The 15734-nt window shown below is 46.3% G+C and overlaps 2 pseudogenes across 2 annotated transcripts; both read right to left on the bottom strand.

Annotated features, from left to right (window-relative positions):
* Positions 1 to 665: 665 nt before the first annotated feature.
* LOC106591836 (extracellular serine/threonine protein kinase FAM20C-like) lies at positions 666 to 6388 on the bottom strand (annotated as a pseudogene). Its single transcript, XR_014382811.1, has 6 exons — positions 5204 to 6388; positions 3815 to 3907; positions 3410 to 3525; positions 2903 to 3076; positions 1705 to 1814; positions 666 to 751 (listed from the first exon to the last, which is right to left on the bottom strand). The product of XR_014382811.1 is annotated as an extracellular serine/threonine protein kinase FAM20C-like (transcript).
* Positions 6139 to 15416, bottom strand: LOC106591354 (extracellular serine/threonine protein kinase FAM20C-like; annotated as a pseudogene). Its single transcript, XR_014382814.1, has 8 exons — positions 15411 to 15416; positions 13107 to 13236; positions 12360 to 12438; positions 10970 to 11062; positions 10565 to 10680; positions 10058 to 10231; positions 8860 to 8969; positions 6139 to 6143 (listed from the first exon to the last, which is right to left on the bottom strand). The product of XR_014382814.1 is annotated as an extracellular serine/threonine protein kinase FAM20C-like (transcript).
* Between the last annotated feature and the right edge of the window lie 318 nt (positions 15417 to 15734).

Raw genomic sequence — 15734 nt, forward strand, 5'->3', positions numbered from 1 at the left:
AACATTTTTTTACTAGCCTACAGAAACACATTGAATAACAGATTCATACATGGAAAACCAATACAGCAGAAGGAAGTTTGTTTTCAAGTGTCTATCCTATATCTGAGAGTTATAAGAAAGATAAGGAAATTATTGTATTTTTTTTACACATCTTTAACCCCTTTTGTTAGAACACCATCGTGTTCGTGAGTCTCATCTTTCCATAGAGTGGTCACATTACTTTGTATGCCAAACCGTTCGGATGCTATCTATGTTTTGAGAAATACACATTTCTGGATGTCTGCTGGTCTGAAAAATACCGCTGTAGCTCTGCCACCTCCCACTGTAGATGCGGAAGGCCGACATCGGTGGATGGGGTGGATTGAGACGCAGCCCATGCAAAAACAGATATCGCTATCTGAAACAGATAGATTTTTATGGAGATGTTTTTATTATGCTACTTAGATTCCTGCGGGGGTGCGGACATTGAGTCTTGGGGGTGCTTAATTATGCACCCCATGTTATACCTGCAGCACTGCTCCAGAGGTGTCAGGATAGAGGGTTCATCTGTAGAGTGACGTCCAAACCTGTAGTCAGCACACACAGACATAGTGTCAATTTCAGACACACACATGCATGCACACACCATTAAAAAAAACAGATCATCAATTTCATTGTCAGGATACTCACGCCCTCCCATTGTCTAAGTGCAGAATGAAAGTGTTGTTGCCAAACTTCTCAAACGTCTCATAGTGGTGTCGGTCCATATTACCTGGAACAAAATAATTCGTGTTGAACTCGTGTTTGTTTGTGTTTTATTTTCAGCTTTTTCCTCTTTCTGCTAATTGAAAAGACTTTGGTGTCCATCAACAGCACAATAGAAAGGTATTGTTATTGCAGTATCATTACTATTATAGTTCTAATATGTTATTATGTCCTGACCCAGATCTACCCACGAGTAAGTCTAGTATAGTCATGTCTATCAGGTCCACCAGTCTCCCTCCCCAGCCCAGACCTACACATGATGAAGTCTAGTGTAGTCATATCTATCAGGTCCACCAGTCTCTCTCCCTCCCCAGCCCAGACCTACCCATGCGGAAGTCTAGTATTGTCATGTCTATCAGGTCCACCAGTCTCCCTCCCCAGCCCAGACCTACACATGATGAAGTCTAGTATAGTCATGTCTATCAGGTCCACCAGTCTCCCTCCCTCCCCAGCCCAGACCTACCCATGAGGAAGTCTAGTATAGTCATGTCTATCAGGTCCACCAGTCTCCCTCCCAACCCAGCCCAGACCTACCCATGAGGAAGTCTAGTATTGTCATATCTATCAGGTCCACCAGTCTCCCTCCCAACCCAGCCCAGACCTACCCATGAGGAAGTCTAGTATAGTCATGTCTATCAGGTCCACCAGTCTCCCTCCCAACCCAGCCCAGACCTACCCATGATGAAGTCTAGTATAGTCATGTCTATCAGGTCCACCAGTCTCCCTCCCAACCCAGCCCAGACCTACCCATGATGAAGTCTAGTATAGTCATGTCTATCAGGTCCACCAGTCTCCCTCCCAACCCAGCCCAGACCTACCCATGATGAAGTCTAGTATAGTCATGTCTATCAGGTCCACCAGTCTCCCTCCCAACCCAGCCCAGACCTACCCATGATGAAGTCTTGTATTGTCATGTCTATCAGGTCCACCAGTCTCCCTCCCTCCCCAACCCAGACCTACCCATGAGGAAGTCCAGTATAGTCATGTCTATCAGGTCCACCAGTCTGGTTGCCTTGTTGTATGGTGGGGTCTTCTTCACTGTGTCACAGTAGTCTGGGTCTTTCTCCCACCTGCAACGTGACAACAGGGTTAGAGTTGAGGCTAGTGTTAGAGTTAGGGTTGAGGGTTAGAGTTAGAGTTAGGGTTGAGGGTTAGAGTTAGAGTTGAGGGTTAGAGTTAGAGTTGAGGGTTAGAGTTAGAGTTGAGGGTTAGAATTAGGGTTGAGGTTAGAGTTAGAGTTAGGGTTGAGGGTTAGAATTAGGGTTGAGTTTTAGAATTAGGGTTGAGGCTAGGGTTAGAGTTATAGTTGTGAGTTAGAATTAGGGTTGAGTCTAGGGTTAGGGTTGAGTGTTAGAGTTAGAGTTGAGGGTTAGAGTTAGGGTTGTGGGTTAGAATTAGGGTTGAGGGTTAGAGTTAGGGTGGAGGGTTAGAATTAGGGTTGAGGCTAGGGTTAGAGTTAGGGTTGAGGGTTCGAGTTAGCGTTGAGGGTTAGAATTAGGGTTGAGGGTTAGAGTTAGAGTTGAGGGTTAGAATTAGGGTTGAGGCTAGGGTTAGAGTTAGGGTTGAGGGTTAGAGTTAGGGTTGAGGGTTAGAATTAGGGTTGAGGGTTAGAGTTAGGACTGAGGGTTAGAATTAGGGTTGAGGCTAGGGTTAGAGTTAGGGTTGAGGGTTAGAGTTAGGGTTGAGGGTTAGAGTTAGGGTTGAGGCTAGGGTTAGAGTTAGGGTTGAGTCTAGGTTTAGAGCTAGAGCTAGAGTTGAGGCTAGGGTTAGAGTTAGGGTTTAGGCTAGGTTTAGAGTTAGGGTTGAGGGTTAGAGTTAGGGTTGAGGCTAGGGTTAGAGTTAGAGTTGAGGCAAGGGTTAGAGTTGAGGCTAGGGTTAGAGTTAGAGTTGAGGCTAGGGTTAGAGTTGAGGCTAGGGTTAGAGTTGAGCCTAGGGTTCGAGTTAGGGTTGAGGGTTAGAGTTAAAGTTGAGGCTAGGGTTAGAGTTGAGGCTAGGGTTAGAGTTAGGGTTGAGTCTAGTTTTAGAGTTGAGGCTAGGGTTAGAGTTGAGGATAGGGTTAGAGTTGAGGCTAGGGTTGGAGTTGAGGCTAGGGTTGGAGTTGAGGCTAGGGTTAGAGTTATTATCTATCTATAGATATAGCTATAGAATCTATACCCACACTGCCAGTTTGCTGAGGCTGTAGGAGCATTTCCAGGGAGACCTCCAGGTATGTCTGGTGGCCAGGGAGGGGTCCGGCAGCATCACGGCCAGGGAGGCCTCCAGGTTCGACCACATACAGCGTGCTCCGTACTGCAGTAGTAGGAACACTGGCCATAGAAACACACATTATTCACTAGAGGAGATAGAGGGGGATGGAGGGGGGAGAGGAGAGTTTGAGTGCACTCTTCTCTTCATCATCAGTGTAGATGACAGGAGAGGCAGCAATTCAAGAGCTGACAGAGAGAAAGATTGAAAATGAAAGAAATTAATTCAGCAAAAATTGCCTTTCCGCTGAATAATATGCAGCATCTATTTTCATATTCCCCACTAGAGAAAACAGAGATGTGAAACATGTAATATAAGGAGAGAGTTGGCAAAGAAAGAGGAGTGAGAGAGAGGGAGATGGGGTGAGTGTGATAGAGGGATAGAGTGAAGGAAGGAAGGAGTGATATAATGTTAAACAGACCAGGAGAGGTGAAGAAGGTCCGGGCCAGTTTGTGGTCAGTGGTGATGTCTTTGATCTCTGTTACCACGTCAACCAGCCTCCCTACGGCTGGGGGGATCCGTCTGTAACCCAACACCCTGAGAGAGAGGAGGTGAGTGGAGAGGAGAGGAGGGACAGGGAAGAGAGATGGAAGAGGTGGGGGGGTGTAGATAGAGGGAGAGGAGAGAGAGGCAGAGAGATGGGAGAGGGGGATAGAGAGAGATAGAGAGAGAGGAGAGGGGGATAGTGAGAGAGAGAGATGAGAGGGGTCCATGTTTAATGCTTCTCAATGTCTGCTCTATTCTCCACCATTTCAGTCAGCGCTGTGGCATGCTGTATATTCCCCTGGCTGTTGCTATCAAGGTGAGAAACAGACTCATTGTTTACCTGTCCAGGTGAAAAGCAGCGATGTCTGCGTTGTGTCTCTCAAAGTCAGAGAAGTAGTAGAGGTTGAAGTTGGTCTCCTCATCACGCTCTTGTCTGACAGAGATACAGTCAACACAGGAACACAGCTATACAGACTATACACAGTCAACACAGGAACACAGCTGTACAGACCATACACGGTCAACACAGGAACACAGATATTCAGACTATACACCCCAAACCATCACAATTGGGTTGAGGTCAGGTGATTGTGGAGGCCAGGTCATCTGATGCATCACTCTCCTTCTTGGTCAAATAGCCCTTACACATCTTAAAGGTGTGTTTTGGGTCATTGTCCTTTTGAAAAACAAATGATAGTCCTACTAAGAACAAACCACATGGGATGGCGTATCGCTGCAGAATGCTATGGTGGCCATGCTGGTTAAGTGTGCCTTGAATTCTAAATAAATCACTGACAGTGTCACCAGCAAAGCACACTCACACCATCACACCTCCTCCTCCATGCTTCACGGTGGGAACCACACATGCAGAGATCATCCATTCACCTACTCTGCGTCCCACAAAGACACGGTGGTTGGAACCAAAAATCTTACATTTGTACTCATCAGACCAAAGGACAGATTTCCACCTAATGTCCATCACATCCACACATAATGTCCATTGCTCGTGTTTCTTGAGCCAAGCAAGTCGCTTCTTACTATTAGTGTCCTTTAGTAGTGGTTTCTTTGCAGCAATTCAACCATCAATGCCTGATTCACACAGTCTCCTCTGAACAGTTGACGTTGAGATGTGTCTGTTACTTGAACTCTGTGCTTGATGGTTCTTGCGACTGCACTTGAAGAAACTTTCAGAGTTCTTAACATTTTACGGATTGACTGACCTTCATTTCTTAAAGTAATGATGGACTGTTGTTCTCTTTGCTTATTTGAGCTGTTCTTGCCATAATATGGACTTGGTCTTTTACCAAATAGGACTATCTTCTGTATACCACCCCTACCTTGTCACAACACAACTGATTGGCTCAAACGCATTAAGAAGGAAAGAAATTCCACAAATTAACATTTAACAATTCACACCTGTTAATTGAAATACATTCCAGGTGACTACCTCATTAAGCTGGTTGAGAGAATGCCAAGAGTGTGCAAAGCTGTCATCAAGGCAAAGAGTGGCTACTTTGAAGAATCTCAAATATAAAATATATTTTGATTTGTTTAACACTTTTTTGGTTACTACATGATTCCACGAGTGTTATTTCATAGTTTTGATGTCTTCACTATTATTCTACAATGTAGAAAATAGTACAAATTAAGAAAAACCCTTGAATGAGTAGGTGTGTCCAAACTTTTGACTGGTACTGTACGTGTGTGCGTGCGTGTGTAAGTCTCTCACTTCATTGGTTTGAGCATGGCCTGTCCATAGTTAGGAAATGACATCACCAGCTTGAGTTGTGTCCCTCCAGACTTCTGCACTGAGCGAGATAGAGAGAGACGGGTTACCATAGCAACACTTGACATTCACATACTGAGTACACACTGAGCTCTCTCTATCACACACACACACACACACACACACACACACACACACACACACACACACACACACACACACACACACACACAGCACACACACACACACACACACACACACACACACACACACACACACACACACACACACACACACACACACACACACACACACAGGGTTACCCTGTTTGAAACTAAATAACGTCATCCAGTGTTTGTTTTCATCCTGCAGTTCTACATTAATCCACTAGTGGTCTCCCCATACCAGACTCTAAACATCACAACAGAGACTACCTCCCAACTATGGGAGATGGTGCTCTTCATCCTCTGTGTGTACAGGACATAACGCCCCCATATCTCCCACCCCCCAACAATCAGGCTCCCACGACCCCTCCCCAACACACACACCACCCAAACACACCACCCACATACACCACCCACGCACACCACCCACACCATCCACACACACTCCAGGGTGAAGTTTCCCTTTGACAGACATCTAGGATCAGCTTCCCCTCCCCCAATTCTAACCTTAACCCCCTTAGTGGGGAAATTGCTAAACTGATCCAAGACCAGTGTAAAGGGGGAACTTCCCCCTATTCCGCCACACACACACACACATCTGCGCTGACGATACAGTGTGTGCTGAGCTGCTGAGCAAGAGATGCCATGTTGGGGTCCAGGTGGGGGTAGAGCTGCCAACGGGAGATACCAAGATGGAACCTCAGCCGGGGGGGGGGGGGGGGCTGTTACTGCTCCTGTTCCAATGGGCTGAGTCATCGCCGATGTCACTGTCACTCACCCTGGGGAGGGTGGAGGGGGAAAGAGAGGGAGAGGAGAAGAGGGTTGGAGACACAAGAGGAGAGGACAAGAGAAGTGGTTCAGAGGAGGAGATGACTGACAGGAGGAGAGGACAAGAGAGAAGTAGTTCAGAGGAGGAGACGACAGGAGGAGAGGACAAGAGAGAAGTAGTTCAGAGGAGGAAACGACAGGAGGAGAGGACAAGAGAGAAGTGGTTCAGAGGAGGAGATGACTGACAGGAGGAGAGGACAAGAGAGAAGTAGTTCAGAGGAGGAGACGACAGGAGGAGAGGACAAGAGAGAAGTAGTTCAGAGGAGGAGACGACAGGAGAAGTCGTTCAGAGGAAGAAGAGGTAATGCCAGGAGAAACAGGAGGGATATTTGCCATAATGAACTAAAGGATCATGCAGCATGTGTCCTTGATGCACTTAAAAAGCTTGTCTGTTTTTTCAGAACAATCACGCTACTTCCCTAAACTCACCACATCTGTGTGCTCGTCTCGCGAGACAAAAATATGTAAAGGAGGAGAAAGAAGGAAGAGAGAGAGAGAGAGTAGGAGGAAGAGGAGAAAAACTGGATAAATATAGGTGAAAGGACGAGGGAGGATTGGAGAGAGAGAAAGGAGGAGGATGAGGAGGAGAGGTTGAGGGGGTGAATGTGGGAGAATGAGAGAGAAAGTTAGAGGAACGAGGGAAGGAAAGAGTCTCAGAAACAGCGTGGAGCGAGAGATAGAAAGAAGCCTCTAGAGACTGGACCATTCGAAAGTCAGAGCAGCCCTCTATTCTGGCATAGATACCTCCAATACAACTACCTAGATACCCTCCAATACAACTACCTAGATACCCTCCAATACAACTACCTAGATACCCTCCAATACAACTACCTAGATACCCTCCAATACAACTACCTAGATACCCTCCAATACAACTACCTAGATACCCTCCAATACAACTACCTAGATAGATACCCTCCAATACAACTACCTAGATAGATACCCTCCAATACAACTACCTAGATACCCTCCAATACAACTACCTAGATAGATACCCTTCAATACAACTACCTAGATACCCTCCAATACAACTACCTAGATACATACCCTCCAATACAACTACCTAGATAGATACCCTCCAATACAACTACCTAGATACCCTCCAATACAACTACCTAGATACATACCCCCGATACAGCTACCTAGATACCCTCCGATACAACTACCTAGATACCCTCTGATACATCTACCTAGATACCCTCCGATACAACTACCTAGATACCCTCCGATACAACTACCTAGATACCATCCGATACAACTACCTAGATACCATCCGATACAACTACCTAGATACCATCCGATACAACTACCTAGATACCATCTGATACAACTACGTAGATACCATCCGATACAACCTCCCATTGTCTAAGTGCAGAATGAAAGTGTTGTTGCCAAACTTCTCAAACGTCTCATAGTGGTGTCGGTCCATATTACCTGGAACAAAATAATTCGTGTTGAACTCGTGTTTGTTTGTGTTTTATTTTCAGCTTTTTCCTCTTTCTGCTAATTGAAAAGACTTTGGTGTCCATCAACAGCACAATAGAAAGGTATTGTTATTGCAGTATCATTACTATTATAGTTCTAATATGTTATTATGTCCTGACCCAGATCTACCCACGAGTAAGTCTAGTATAGTCATGTCTATCAGGTCCACCAGTCTCCCTCCCCAGCCCAGACCTACACATGATGAAGTCTAGTGTAGTCATATCTATCAGGTCCACCAGTCTCTCTCCCTCCCCAGCCCAGACCTACCCATGCGGAAGTCTAGTATTGTCATGTCTATCAGGTCCACCAGTCTCCCTCCCCAGCCCAGACCTACACATGATGAAGTCTAGTATAGTCATGTCTATCAGGTCCACCAGTCTCCCTCCCTCCCCAGCCCAGACCTACCCATGAGGAAGTCTAGTATAGTCATGTCTATCAGGTCCACCAGTCTCCCTCCCAACCCAGCCCAGACCTACCCATGCGGAAGTCTAGTATTGTCATATCTATCAGGTCCACCAGTCTCCCTCCCAACCCAGCCCAGACCTACCCATGAGGAAGTCTAGTATAGTCATGTCTATCAGGTCCACCAGTCTCCCTCCCAACCCAGCCCAGACCTACCCATGATGAAGTCTAGTATAGTCATGTCTATCAGGTCCACCAGTCTCCCTCCCAACCCAGCCCAGACCTACCCATGATGAAGTCTAGTATAGTCATGTCTATCAGGTCCACCAGTCTCCCTCCCCAGCCCAGACCTACACATGATGAAGTCTAGTATAGTCATGTCTATCAGGTCCACCAGTCTCCCTCCCAACCCAGCCCAGACCTACCCATGATGAAGTCTAGTATAGTCATGTCTATCAGGTCCACCAGTCTCCCTCCCAACCCAGCCCAGACCTACCCATGAGGAAGTCTAGTATAGTCATGTCTATCAGGTCCACCAGTCTCCCTCCCAACCCAGCCCAGACCTACCCATGATGAAGTCTAGTATAGTCATGTCTATCAGGTCCACCAGTCTCCCTCCCTCCCCAACCCAGACCTACCCATGATGAAGTCCAGTATAGTCATGTCTATCAGGTCCACCAGTCTCCCTCCCTCCCCAACCCAGACCTACCCATGATGAAGTCCAGTATTGTCATGTCTATCAGGTCCACCAGTCTCCCTCCCTCCCCAACCCAGACCTACCCATGAGGAAGTCCAGTATAGTCATGTCTATCAGGTCCACCAGTCTGGTTGCCTTGTTGTATGGTGGGGTCTTCTTCACTGTGTCACAGTAGTCTGGGTCTTTCTCCCACCTGCAACGTGACAACAGGGTTAGAGTTGAGGCTAGTGTTAGAGTTAGGGTTGAGGGTTAGAGTTAGAGTTAGGGTTGAGGGTTAGAGTTAGAGTTGAGGGTTAGAGTTAGAGTTGAGGGTTAGAGTTAGAGTTGAGGGTTAGAATTAGGGTTGAGGTTAGAGTTAGAGTTAGGTTTGAGGGTTAGAATTAGGGTTGAGTTTTAGAATTAGGGTTGAGGCTAGGGTTAGAGTTATAGTTGTGAGTTAGAATTAGGGTTGAGTCTAGGGTTAGGGTTGAGTGTTAGAGTTAGAGTTGAGGGTTAGAGTTAGGGTTGTGGGTTAGAATTAGGGTTGAGGGTTAGAGTTAGGGTGGAGGGTTAGAATTAGGGTTGAGGCTAGGGTTAGAGTTAGGGTTGAGGGTTCGAGTTAGCGTTGAGGGTTAGAATTAGGGTTGAGGGTTAGAGTTAGAGTTGAGGGTTAGAATTAGGGTTGAGGCTAGGGTTAGAGTTAGGGTTGAGGGTTAGAGTTAGGGTTGAGGGTTAGAATTAGGGTTGAGGGTTAGAGTTAGGACTGAGGGTTAGAATTAGGGTTGAGGCTAGGGTTAGAGTTAGGGTTGAGGGTTAGAGTTAGGGTTGAGGGTTAGAGTTAGGGTTGAGGCTAGGGTTAGAGTTAGGGTTGAGTCTAGGTTTAGAGCTAGAGCTAGAGTTGAGGCTAGGGTTAGAGTTAGGGTTTAGGCTAGGTTTAGAGTTAGGGTTGAGGGTTAGAGTTAGGGTTGAGGCTAGGGTTAGAGTTAGAGTTGAGGCAAGGGTTAGAGTTGAGGCTAGGGTTAGAGTTAGAGTTGAGGCTAGGGTTAGAGTTGAGGCTAGGGTTAGAGTTGAGCCTAGGGTTCGAGTTAGGGTTGAGGGTTAGAGTTAAAGTTGAGGCTAGGGTTAGAGTTGAGGCTAGGGTTAGAGTTAGGGTTGAGTCTAGTTTTAGAGTTGAGGCTAGGGTTAGAGTTGAGGATAGGGTTAGAGTTGAGGCTAGGGTTGGAGTTGAGGCTAGGGTTGGAGTTGAGGCTAGGGTTAGAGTTATTATCTATCTATAGATATAGCTATAGAATCTATACCCACACTGCCAGTTTGCTGAGGCTGTAGGAGCATTTCCAGGGAGACCTCCAGGTATGTCTGGTGGCCAGGGAGGGGTCCGGCAGCATCACGGCCAGGGAGGCCTCCAGGTTCGACCACATACAGCGTGCTCCGTACTGCAGTAGTAGGAACACTGGCCATAGAAACACACATTATTCACTAGAGGAGATAGAGGGGGATGGAGGGGGGAGAGGAGAGTTTGAGTGCACTCTTCTCTTCATCATCAGTGTAGATGACAGGAGAGGCAGCAATTCAAGAGCTGACAGAGAGAAAGATTGAAAATGAAAGAAATTAATTCAGCAAAAATTGCCTTTCCGCTGAATAATATGCAGCATCTATTTTCATATTCCCCACTAGAGAAAACAGAGATGTGAAACATGTAATATAAGGAGAGAGTTGGCAAAGAAAGAGGAGTGAGAGAGAGGGAGATGGGGTGAGTGTGATAGAGGGATAGAGTGAAGGAAGGAAGGAGTGATATAATGTTAAACAGACCAGGAGAGGTGAAGAAGGTCCGGGCCAGTTTGTGGTCAGTGGTGATGTCTTTGATCTCTGTTACCACGTCAACCAGCCTCCCTACGGCTGGGGGGATCCGTCTGTAACCCAACACCCTGAGAGAGAGGAGGTGAGTGGAGAGGAGAGGAGGGACAGGGAAGAGAGATGGAAGAGGTGGGGGGGTGTAGATAGAGGGAGAGGAGAGAGAGGCAGAGAGATGGGAGAGGGGGATAGAGAGAGATAGAGAGAGAGGAGAGGGGGATAGTGAGAGAGAGAGATGAGAGGGGTCCATGTTTAATGCTTCTCAATGTCTGCTCTATTCTCCACCATTTCAGTCAGCGCTGTGGCATGCTGTATATTCCCCTGGCTGTTGCTATCAAGGTGAGAAACAGACTCATTGTTTACCTGTCCAGGTGAAAAGCAGCGATGTCTGCGTTGTGTCTCTCAAAGTCAGAGAAGTAGTAGAGGTTGAAGTTGGTCTCCTCATCACGCTCTTGTCTGACAGAGATACAGTCAACACAGGAACACAGCTATACAGACTATACACAGTCAACACAGGAACACAGCTGTACAGACCATACACGGTCAACACAGGAACACAGATATTCAGACTATACGACCCCAAACCATCACAATTGGGTTGAGGTCAGGTGATTGTGGAGGCCAGGTCATCTGATGCATCACTCTCCTTCTTGGTCAAATAGCCCTTACACATCTTAAAGGTGTGTTTTGGGTCATTGTCCTTTTGAAAAACAAATGATAGTCCTACTAAGAACAAACCACATGGGATGGCGTATCGCTGCAGAATGCTATGGTGGCCATGCTGGTTAAGTGTGCCTTGAATTCTAAATAAATCACTGACAGTGTCACCAGCAAAGCACACTCACACCATCACACCTCCTCCTCCATGCTTCACGGTGGGAACCACACATGCAGAGATCATCCATTCACCTACTCTGCGTCCCACAAAGACACGGTGGTTGGAACCAAAAATCTTACATTTGTACTCATCAGACCAAAGGACAGATTTCCACCTAATGTCCATCGCATCCACACATAATGTCCATTGCTCGTGTTTCTTGAGCCAAGCAAGTCGCTTCTTACTATTAGTGTCCTTTAGTAGTGGTTTCTTTGCAGCAATTCAACCATCAATGCCTGATTCACACAGTCTCCTCTGAACAGTTGACGTTGAGATGTGTCTGTTACTTGAACTCTGTGCTTGATGGTTCTTGCGACTGCACTTGAAGAAACTTTCAGAGTTCTTAACATTTTACGGATTGACTGACCTTCATTTCTTAAAGTAATGATGGACTGTTGTTCTCTTTGCTTATTTGAGCTGTTCTTGCCATAATATGGACTTGGTCTTTTACCAAATAGGACTATCTTCTGTATACCACCCCTACCTTGTCACAACACAACTGATTGGCTCAAACGCATTAAGAAGGAAAGAAATTCCACAAATTAACATTTAACAATTCACACCTGTTAATTGAAATACATTCCAGGTGACTACCTCATTAAGCTGGTTGAGAGAATGCCAAGAGTGTGCAAAGCTGTCATCAAGGCAAAGAGTGGCTACTTTGAAGAATCTCAAATATAAAATATATTTTGATTTGTTTAACACTTTTTTGGTTACTACATGATTCCACGAGTGTTATTTCATAGTTTTGATGTCTTCACTATTATTCTACAATGTAGAAAATAGTACAAATTAAGAAAAACCCTTGAATGAGTAGGTGTGTCCAAACTTTTGACTGGTACTGTACGTGTGTGCGTGCGTGTGTAAGTCTCTCACTTCATTGGTTTGAGCATGGCCTGTCCATAGTTAGGAAATGACATCACCAGCTTGAGTTGTGTCCCTCCAGACTTCTGCACTGAGCGAGATAGAGAGAGACGGGTTACCATAGCAACACTTGACATTCACATACTGAGTACACACTGAGCTCTCTCTATCACACACACACACACACACACACACACACACACACACACACACACACACACACACACACACACACACAGCACACACACACACACACACACACACACACACACACACACACACACACACACACACACACACACACACACACACACACACAGGGTTACCCTGTTTGAAACTAAATAACGTCATCCAGTGTTTGTTTTCATCCTGCAGTTCTACATTAATCCACTAGTGGTCTCCCCATACCAGACTCTAAACATCACAACAGAGACTACCTCCCAACTATGGGAGATGGTGCTCTTCATCCTCTGTGTGTACAGGACATAACGCCCCCATATCTCCCACCCCCCAACAATCAGGCTCCCACGACCCCTCCCCAACACACACACCACCCAAACACACCACCCACATACACCACCCACGCACACCACCCACACCATCCACACACACTCCAGGGTGAAGTTTCCCTTTGACAGACATCTAGGATCAGCTTCCCCTCCCCCAATTCTAACCTTAACCCCCTTAGTGGGGAAATTGCTAAACTGATCCAAGACCAGTGTAAAGGGGGAACTTCCCCCTATTCCGCCACACACACACACACATCTGCGCTGACGATACAGTGTGTGCTGAGCTGCTGAGCAAGAGATGCCATGTTGGGGTCCAGGTGGGGGTAGAGCTGCCAACGGGAGATACCAAGATGGAACCTCAGCCGGGGGGGGGGGGGGGGCTGTTACTGCTCCTGTTCCAATGGGCTGAGTCATCGCCGATGTCACTGTCACTCACCCTGGGGAGGGTGGAGGGGGAAAGAGAGGGAGAGGAGAAGAGGGTTGGAGACACAAGAGGAGAGGACAAGAGAAGTGGTTCAGAGGAGGAGATGACTGACAGGAGGAGAGGACAAGAGAGAAGTAGTTCAGAGGAGGAGACGACAGGAGGAGAGGACAAGAGAGAAGTAGTTCAGAGGAGGAAACGACAGGAGGAGAGGACAAGAGAGAAGTGGTTCAGAGGAGGAGATGACTGACAGGAGGAGAGGACAAGAGAGAAGTAGTTCAGAGGAGGAGACGACAGGAGGAGAGGACAAGAGAGAAGTAGTTCAGAGGAGGAGACGACAGGAGAAGTCGTTCAGAGGAAGAAGAGGTAATGCCAGGAGAAACAGGAGGGATATTTGCCATAATGAACTAAAGGATCATGCAGCATGTGTCCTTGATGCACTTAAAAAGCTTGTCTGTTTTTTCAGAACAATCACGCTACTTCCCTAAACTCACCACATCTGTGTGCTCGTCTCGCGAGACAAAAATATGTAAAGGAGGAGAAAGAAGGAAGAGAGAGAGAGAGAGTAGGAGGAAGAGGAGAAAAACTGGATAAATATAGGTGAAAGGACGAGGGAGGATTGGAGAGAGAGAAAGGAGGAGGATGAGGAGGAGAGGTTGAGGGGGTGAATGTGGGAGAATGAGAGAGAAAGTTAGAGGAACGAGGGAAGGAAAGAGTCTCAGAAACAGCGTGGAGCGAGAGATAGAAAGAAGCCTCTAGAGACTGGACCATTCGAAAGTCAGAGCAGCCCTCTATTCTGGCATAGATACCTCCAATACAACTACCTAGATACCCTCCAATACAACTACCTAGATACCCTCCAATACAACTACCTAGATACCCTCCAATACAACTACCTAGATACCCTCCAATACAACTACCTAGATACCCTCCAATACAACTACCTAGATAGATACCCTCCAATACAACTACCTAGATAGATACCCTCCAATACAACTACCTAGATACCCTCCAATACAACTACCTAGATAGATACCCTTCAATACAACTACCTAGATACCCTCCAATACAACTACCTAGATACATACCCTCCAATACAACTACCTAGATAGATACCCTCCAATACAACTACCTAGATACCCTCCAATACAACTACCTAGATACATACCCCCGATACAGCTACCTAGATACCCTCCGATACAACTACCTAGATACCCTCTGATACATCTACCTAGATACCCTCCGATACAACTACCTAGATACCCTCCGATACAACTACCTAGATACCATCCGATACAACTACCTAGATACCATCCGATACAACTACCTAGATACCATCCGATACAACTACCTAGATACCATCTGATACAACTACCTAGATACCATCCGATACAACTACCTAGATACCCTCCGATACAACTACCTAGATACCTCCAATACAACTACCTAGATACCCTCCGATACAACTACCTAGATACCCCCCGATACAACTACCTAGATACATACCCCCGATATAACTACCTAGATAACATCCGATACAACTACCTAGATACCCTCCGATACAACTACTTAGATACCCCCCGATACAACTACCTAGATACATACCCCCGATACAACTACCTAGATACCATCCAATACAACTACCTAGATACCATCCGATACAACTACCTAGATACCATCCGATACAACTACCTAGATACCATCCGATACAACTACCTAGATACCATCCGATACAACTACCTAGATACCCTCCGATACAACTACCTAGATACCTCCGATACAACTACCTAGATACCCTCCAATACAACTACCTAGATACCCTCCAATACAACTACCTAGATACCCTCCAATACAACTACCTAGATAACATCCGATAAAACTACCTAGATACCTCCAATACAACTACCTAGATACCCTCCGATACAACTACCTAGATACCCCCCGATACAACTACCTAGATACCTCCCGATACAACTACCTAGATACCCTCCGATACAACTACCTAGATACCCTCCGATACAACTACCTAGATACCCTCCGATACAACTACCTAGATACCCCCCGATACAACTACCTAGATACCTCCAATACAACTACCTAAATACCCTCCAATACAACTACCTCTTTCTTTACCGACATCCCCCCAATACAACTACCTAGATACCTCCCGATACAACTACCTAGATACCCTCCGATACAACTACCTAGATACCCTCCGATACAACTACCTAGATACCATCCGATACAACTACCTAGATACCATCCGATACAACTACCTAGATACCCTCCGATACAACTACCTAGATACCTCCAATACAACTACCTAGATACCCTCCGATACAACTACCTAGATACCCCCCGATACAACTACCTAGATACATACCCCCGATACAACTACCTAGATACCATCCGATACAACTACCTAGATACCATCCGATACAACTACCTAGATACCCT

This window comes from Salmo salar, chromosome 02 (assembly GCF_965601325.2).
Source record: "Salmo salar chromosome 02, fSalSal1, whole genome shotgun sequence".
NCBI classification, from domain to species: Eukaryota; Metazoa; Chordata; class Actinopteri; order Salmoniformes; family Salmonidae; genus Salmo; species Salmo salar.